Consider the following 6,582-nt stretch of genomic DNA (forward strand, 5'->3'; position numbering starts at 1 on the left):
CCAGCCAGGTGTTCGTACCCCGTGACATGTATACGAGGTTTCCCTTCTCACGCTGTCCTGAGCTTAAGACGAAATTGGTCAGGGATCCCAAAGATAACTAAATGTTTCTGCTTTCAGCCTCGCCATCATGCTTAAGACTACCTTGATAACCCGCTTCTAATTATTTTGCCTCTCTTTCTATCTTCTATCGATATTTCCACGCTGACTGCTCTTCTGAACTTGCTAACTGCATGCCTCCCCCCCTCCCGCGGCCCCGCTGCACTCGACTTTCTACTCATGCTCATCCCTATACTGTCCAAACCCCTTATGCAAGAGTTAACCAGCATCTTCACTCTTTCATCCTTCACGCTGGTAAACTCTGGAACAATCTTCCTTCATCTGTATTTCCTCCTGCCTACGACTTAAACTCTTTCAAGAGGAGGGTATCAGGACACCTCTCCTCCCAAAACTGACCTATCTTTCGGCCACCTCTTTGGATTCTTTTTAGGAGCAGTGAGTAGCGGGCTTTTTTTTTTTATTAATGTTTGCTTTTTGTGTGCCCTTGAACTGTCTCCTTTGCTGTAAAAAAAAAAAAAAAAAAAAAAAAAAATATGCCTTTTTTTTGTTAAATGAACAACACAATGAATGGATTGATACTCCTTATATGCATACCGTTTATATTATCTGCATTACTGAGAATGTTAGGAAAGAGTAAGCTTCCCTCTGTGCACGATATTCCGTCAACCAGCAGACAGATGAAACTCGGGGTTTGTCTCTCCTGTAGTAGGCCATGCTGAAATTAGTGTTGCTACTCTGCAAATAGACTGTAGTAGTAGTAGTAGTAGTAGTAGTAGTAGTAGTAGTAGTAATGGTGGTGGTGGTAGTAGTAGTAGTAGTAGTAGTAGTAGTAGTAGTAGTAGTGGTGGTAGTGACTGCAAAAGTACCAATATGTAGTGCAAGTATAAAGTAGCCTTGAAAGATGCTTGGTGGTAACTGCCTTTTCATCATAAGTAAGCTTGTTGTAATAACATAAGAACATAAGAACATAAGAACGCAGGAGTCTGCAAGAGGCCGGTAGGCCTGTACGAGGCAGCTCCTTTGACCCTAAGCTCCCGTGTATCTAACCCCACCTAATATCGCTGTCCATGAATTTATCTAGTCTATTTTTGAATGTGACAATTGTATTGGCACTCACCACATGACTGCTAAGCCTATTCCACTCATCCACCACCCTGTTAGTAAACCAATTTTTGCCTATGTCCCTGTTGAATCTGAATTTATCCAGTTTAAACCCGTTACTTCGTGTCCTACCCGGTTCTCTTACCAACAAAACCTTATGAATGTCTCCCTTATTAAAGCCCTTCATCCATTTATAAACCTCGATTATGTCTCCACGCACCCTTCGCCTTTCTAGAGAATGCAAGTTTAACTGTTTGAGTCTTTCCTCGTATGGCAAGTTTCTCAACCCCTGAATCATCTTAGTCATCCTCCTCTGCACCGATTCTAACATTTTGATATCCATTCTATAGTAGGGTGACCAGAACTGAACCGCATAGTCAAGATGAGGTCTAACTAATGCTAAATATAGTTTGAGGAAGACTTCGGGGCTTCTGTTGCTTACGCTCCTTGAAATAAATCCCACACTCCTTGAAATAAATCCCATAACTGTTGATCCAGTATTCTGAGTTAACATAAGAAACAGAAACTGTCTCCTCAGTAAGGTTGTTACGGCCATTGTCGATTAACTTGTTTATTCATGTTTACGTGGAACGGCTTTGCTGGACACAAGGCGGGACAGCACTGGCCAGTAACTGTAGCCTACCTTTTTTTTTTTTAATTAGATCCTTGTGTTATGTAGTAGCTCTTATACAGTGATGCTGATATTCATTTACCCTTAGCAGTAACGGTGTGTGTGTGTGTGTGGGTGTGGGTGTGGGCTATAATGGGTGCTAACACAAGTACCAGTTATTTTGGAAACGAAAATGGAGAATCAGTTCAGTGGTTCCATCTGGCAGCGGTTTCTGCGCTGCCTTGGTACGATTTAAACAGCAATCCGTTTAAATGCAAAATATTTCTGAGAAATTTAAGTATCTCTCTTCCGCAGTGTAAGTGCAGGCACATAAGGGTTTTATTTTTCGCTTCATATATTCTTTGATATATATACATGAGTGTGCGGAGGAAGCCCTGTAGGACAGCTTAGGCGCACCCGTCCCGCCGCCCCTGCCCTGCCAGATGCCGTGACTGAGCCGCGAGGATTGAATGTGTGCAGAGTGGACGCAGGTTGTTTGGTAGCTACGTGACACGTCTACTATTTTGTTTTACTCAGTTACGCGATTACAGTGGCAACGGACTTCAACCGCAAGCGGTGACCAGGTAAAGCCAAGTCGAGGGACGTCGAAAGAAAAAACAGTTCCGAGTGGTGGCAAGCGGAGAGGCGAAGAAAACGCAAAGCTGAAGTGAGACAGGTGGCTGACGCACCACCGAACAGTGAGGGATAGACTAAAACGTTGTGAGTCATACTGTTCTTTAAAGACGTTGAACTTTATATGTTTCGGTGACCGTGTAATTACGATGTTTTAGCCTTGAAATGCAAAGGAAACTGGAGACAGCAAATTTACACAGAGAAACATACGAGTGAGAACTAACTAGCAGTTGACTGACGAAAACAAAGCACCTTCACGAGACGGGGCGAAGGTTGGTACTCTTAGACGACCCTGCCTCTCACATCAACAATTTCCAAAGGCCAAAAAGGAGATCAGTCGGGTTCTAATGAGTGTTTTTGTAGGTTCAAGGCACAGAAGAAGGGTCAAACTGCCACCAGGGTTATTAAACTACCCCTGGAAAGGCCCACAACTCCTATGAAAGCCTTGTCAAATATGTGACGTTGGATAATTGCTATAACTATTACTTATGTCGCTGTGTGTGATTTCTTTGCGTGAAAAGAAAGAGGAACCAGACTATAAAACTAAGAATAGTGTGGGCACAAAATGGAGGAAGACTGGAAGACATGAAGCCTCGTGACCGTGATTTGTAAATTTATCAACGAGTGTTTCGAATTAAAAGGACATTCTCGGTGTTATCATCGTTGACAAGAGTGTTGCTATGGGAAAAAAAAGGTAGTTTACCGTAAGCCAGACTGCCCAGTGACAAGTTTATAACAGCCCGCGGCCACCAATCACGAAGAGGTCAGTCAAGAAGATGATAGAACAAAGAACGAGCTTAGAGGCGCGGCGGGAGGTGACGCCACGAGGGAGCGGCTGTTAATGGTAAGTACAGAATGCCTTCTCTTCGTGCACGATTAATATCAGAAGTATTTGATATTGCTCCCAGCGTGAAGACTGCATATCACTTTAATCGGACAATGTACAGTTTCACCCAACCAACGATTTTCTCACGTGGTTCATGTTTTTCTGGTGGTAAATGTAGTGAATTGCACGGTTTTGTACCTCATTTCCGTCGCAAATGTCTGCTTTTCGAGTGACCTAATCAAAACATTAAGCGTAGGAACGACGGTAACTGTTAATAATAAGGTCTCTCCTCGTTTCTTAATATTTTTTTCTGGAATCGCATGTCACAAACACTAGCAATAGACACAAGAAGAATAGAAAACAATGAAGGAACCAATAAAACATTGAGTGGATCGAAAGGGTGGAGGCCCCCTGAGCGTGGGTACAAATATTTGCCAATCTGTTAGTGGCACTGCGGGATAGCACGCGGTGCCCCGCGGGGAGGGATTCTTTGTCACCGAAAAGCAGGTGTGTGTGTGTGTGTGTGTGTGTGTGTGTGTGTGTGTGTGTGTGTGTGTGTGTGAGAGAGAGAGAGAGAGAGAGAGAGAGAAAGTGTGTGTGTATGGTGTGTTTGTGTGGGTGGGTGTGTTTGTGCATAATAACATTGATGCTATTGATAATAATAATAATAATAATAATGATAATTTTGATAAAAATGATAATAATAAAAAAATAGACGGTATAGTTTCAGCAGCCGTTAGGTTGAAAATGCGCATATTATAGAGACGATTTTAAAGTGAATTCGTACAAGAAACAAGCTCAAAAAGAAGGGCTGCGGGACTCGTGGGTCTGTGAACGCACCTGCAGGAAGGCTGGGATGATGGTGCGTAACGGGGCGAGGTGAGAGTTGTGTGTCTGTACCTGTGTGTGTGTGTGTGTGTGTGTGTGTGTGTGTGTGTGTGTGTGTGTGTGTGTGTGTGTGTGTGTGTGTGTGTGTGTTGCTTGCAATGAACGGCTGCTCTAGTTCCTGAAGAAAATATTTCACTTATATTTTTATTAATTTTTTACCTTCGTCTGAATGATAGATAGATAGATAAGTAGATCGATATAGATAGGTAGATCGATATAAATACACATTTTTATTTTTATAGCACACACACACACACACACACACACACACACACACACACACACACACACACACACACACACACACACACACACACACACACACACGCCCCCCTCGCCGGTGTAGTCTGTAGGCAGGACAACACGCCCGGCAGTGGGCGGCAGCGACAGTCACCCTTGACATGTTGGACGGACGCTGTTGCACGATGTTTGCTGTGTATGACGAGAGCTTTATTGGATTTTTCCAACTCGCTCCGTTCTGTACAACATTGATTAACCCCTGCATGCTGAACTTCCTCTGATATTAACTATGGTTTTCATGAAAATATTCTTTTTCTCAGAAGCAAGGTGTAGAAATTCGCTATGAAAAGATCGGTCACTAGAAGTTAGTATGATGTTAAAAAATAAAAAAATAATAAGCGCAGTACAACATGCTTATCAGCCAGACTGAGGCAGCCACACACTCTCCTCGCACCCGTGCCATGCTAAAGAAAAGGAACAACAACAACCTTCCCTGTTTGCATATCATGAATATGCATGGTTATACGTCAGTCAATTTTCTGGGCATGTTTACGGGAGCGTGTTTATATATATATATGTATATATATATATATATATATATATATATATATATATATATATATATATATATATATATATATATATATATATATATATATATAGATATATAGTTTTATATATATATATATATATATATATATATTTATATAGATATATATATAGAGATAGATATATATATAGAGAGAGAGAGAGAGAGAGAGAGAGAGAGAGAGAGAGAGAGAGAGAGAGAGAGAGAGAGACCCCCGCCCTGCTCCCCTTGTTACCCTCCTGAACGGAGGGTAGTCTAAAGGGTTATGCGGCTCTGGCCTGCTGCTGGAAACCGTTCGTCTAAGAAGCTGAACGAAGAGAAATGCTCAGTGATGAACATAAGTAGAGCATCCTGCATGATTTGTTGGAAACCGAGGACACCCGCGCAGCGCCCACTCCTGTGTTGCTCCTGGCCGTGACAGTCCCTCTCACAACGCCGGACGTCAAACGACTAAAAATATTGTTTTCACTAAATGAAGATCTGGAAGGGTCAGGTTCTGCAGAAGCGACGCTTGACCTTCACCAGGCTGGCACGCGGCGAGTCTGGTGGACAGCTGATAGAGAGACGACGCTTTGGTTTTAGAGGAAACAGGTTAGGTTATAAGGAGTTAGGATATAAGGATCCTCAGCAGCGGCACGGCACAGCGCTTGAGAACGTCCCGGCTTCTATCAAGGAGTCTTTGGTCGGTATTCTTAGACGCTTCCGGCTCTCACATCAACTATTCCCAAAGGCTAGAAAGGAGATAATCATGTGTTAATGAGTGTTTTTTTTTTCACCATTAACACCTTTAGAGTTACAAAACTACTCGTGGAAATGCTGAACACTTCTACGAAAGCCTTGGCAGATGTGTGCGCCTGGACGCCGAAATGTTTAAGGATATGAACGTAGACATGCTGACTCTTTGGCCCGATGTGAGGGTCCCTTGTCTTTTGAGAGCCACGAGACAGGATTTTGCTCCGCCAGACAGATCGTCTACCCTGTGTAGTACACTGAGCTAGAGACTGAATAAGCTTCAAATATTCGTAATACTTGGGGTACGATAGCATAATCTATCCCTGTTTGATGAGCACATAAGGTAGGGTCAAAAAGTTACTGAGTTATGTAAACAGGTAATACGAAATTTTCAAAAGAAACCATAAAAATACATGGTGGTGTTGGCAGGCCTGTTGGAAGCGTATTTCACCAACCTGCCCCGTGGGAGTTGCTGGTAACCCTGCCCTGGTGGGCCCGACACCAACAGCCTCCGGCTGGAGGGTGTAGTGCCTGTCAGCGTGGTTTTTTTTTTGGTTTTTTTGTTTTTTGTTTGTTTGTTTTTCGTTTTTTTTCACTTTTGAAAAACGTAGGCCGGGGGCTAAATAATTCGACAAAAAAGATCTCCGCAACATAGCAGCAGCCCACGTCTGGCATCAAAAGGTTTGCTAAAGTCTTTTTACTCGATAAATCTGTAATTAGTGACGTCGAGGGTGCGGGCCTTGTGGCACCAAGTGCTGGACAGTGCCGCTCACAGCTCCGAGACGTGGCCAGATTTAAACAACAGTGCTCTTTGAAATGCAGGGTAGGGAACTCGCTTTCAATCTCGAGTTCAGTTTTCTTTCTTGTATAATTTTTCAACGTAATCTTGCCATTTCTTTTTAAGCA

The 6,582-nt window shown here is 43.0% G+C and overlaps 1 protein-coding gene across 1 annotated transcript in view; it reads left to right on the top strand.

Annotated features, from left to right (window-relative positions):
- Positions 1-2,257: 2,257 nt before the first annotated feature.
- Positions 2,258-6,582, top strand: part of LOC126980889 (uncharacterized) — a 120,693-nt gene continuing 116,368 nt past the window's right edge. Inside the window, exon 1 of the mRNA XM_050831263.1 lies at positions 2,258-3,245. The gene's annotated coding sequence lies outside the window, so the exon portion shown is untranslated. The remainder of the gene's footprint in view (positions 3,246-6,582) is intronic.

Source organism: Eriocheir sinensis, chromosome 45, assembly GCF_024679095.1.
Source record: "Eriocheir sinensis breed Jianghai 21 chromosome 45, ASM2467909v1, whole genome shotgun sequence".
Taxonomy (NCBI): domain Eukaryota; kingdom Metazoa; phylum Arthropoda; class Malacostraca; order Decapoda; family Varunidae; genus Eriocheir; species Eriocheir sinensis.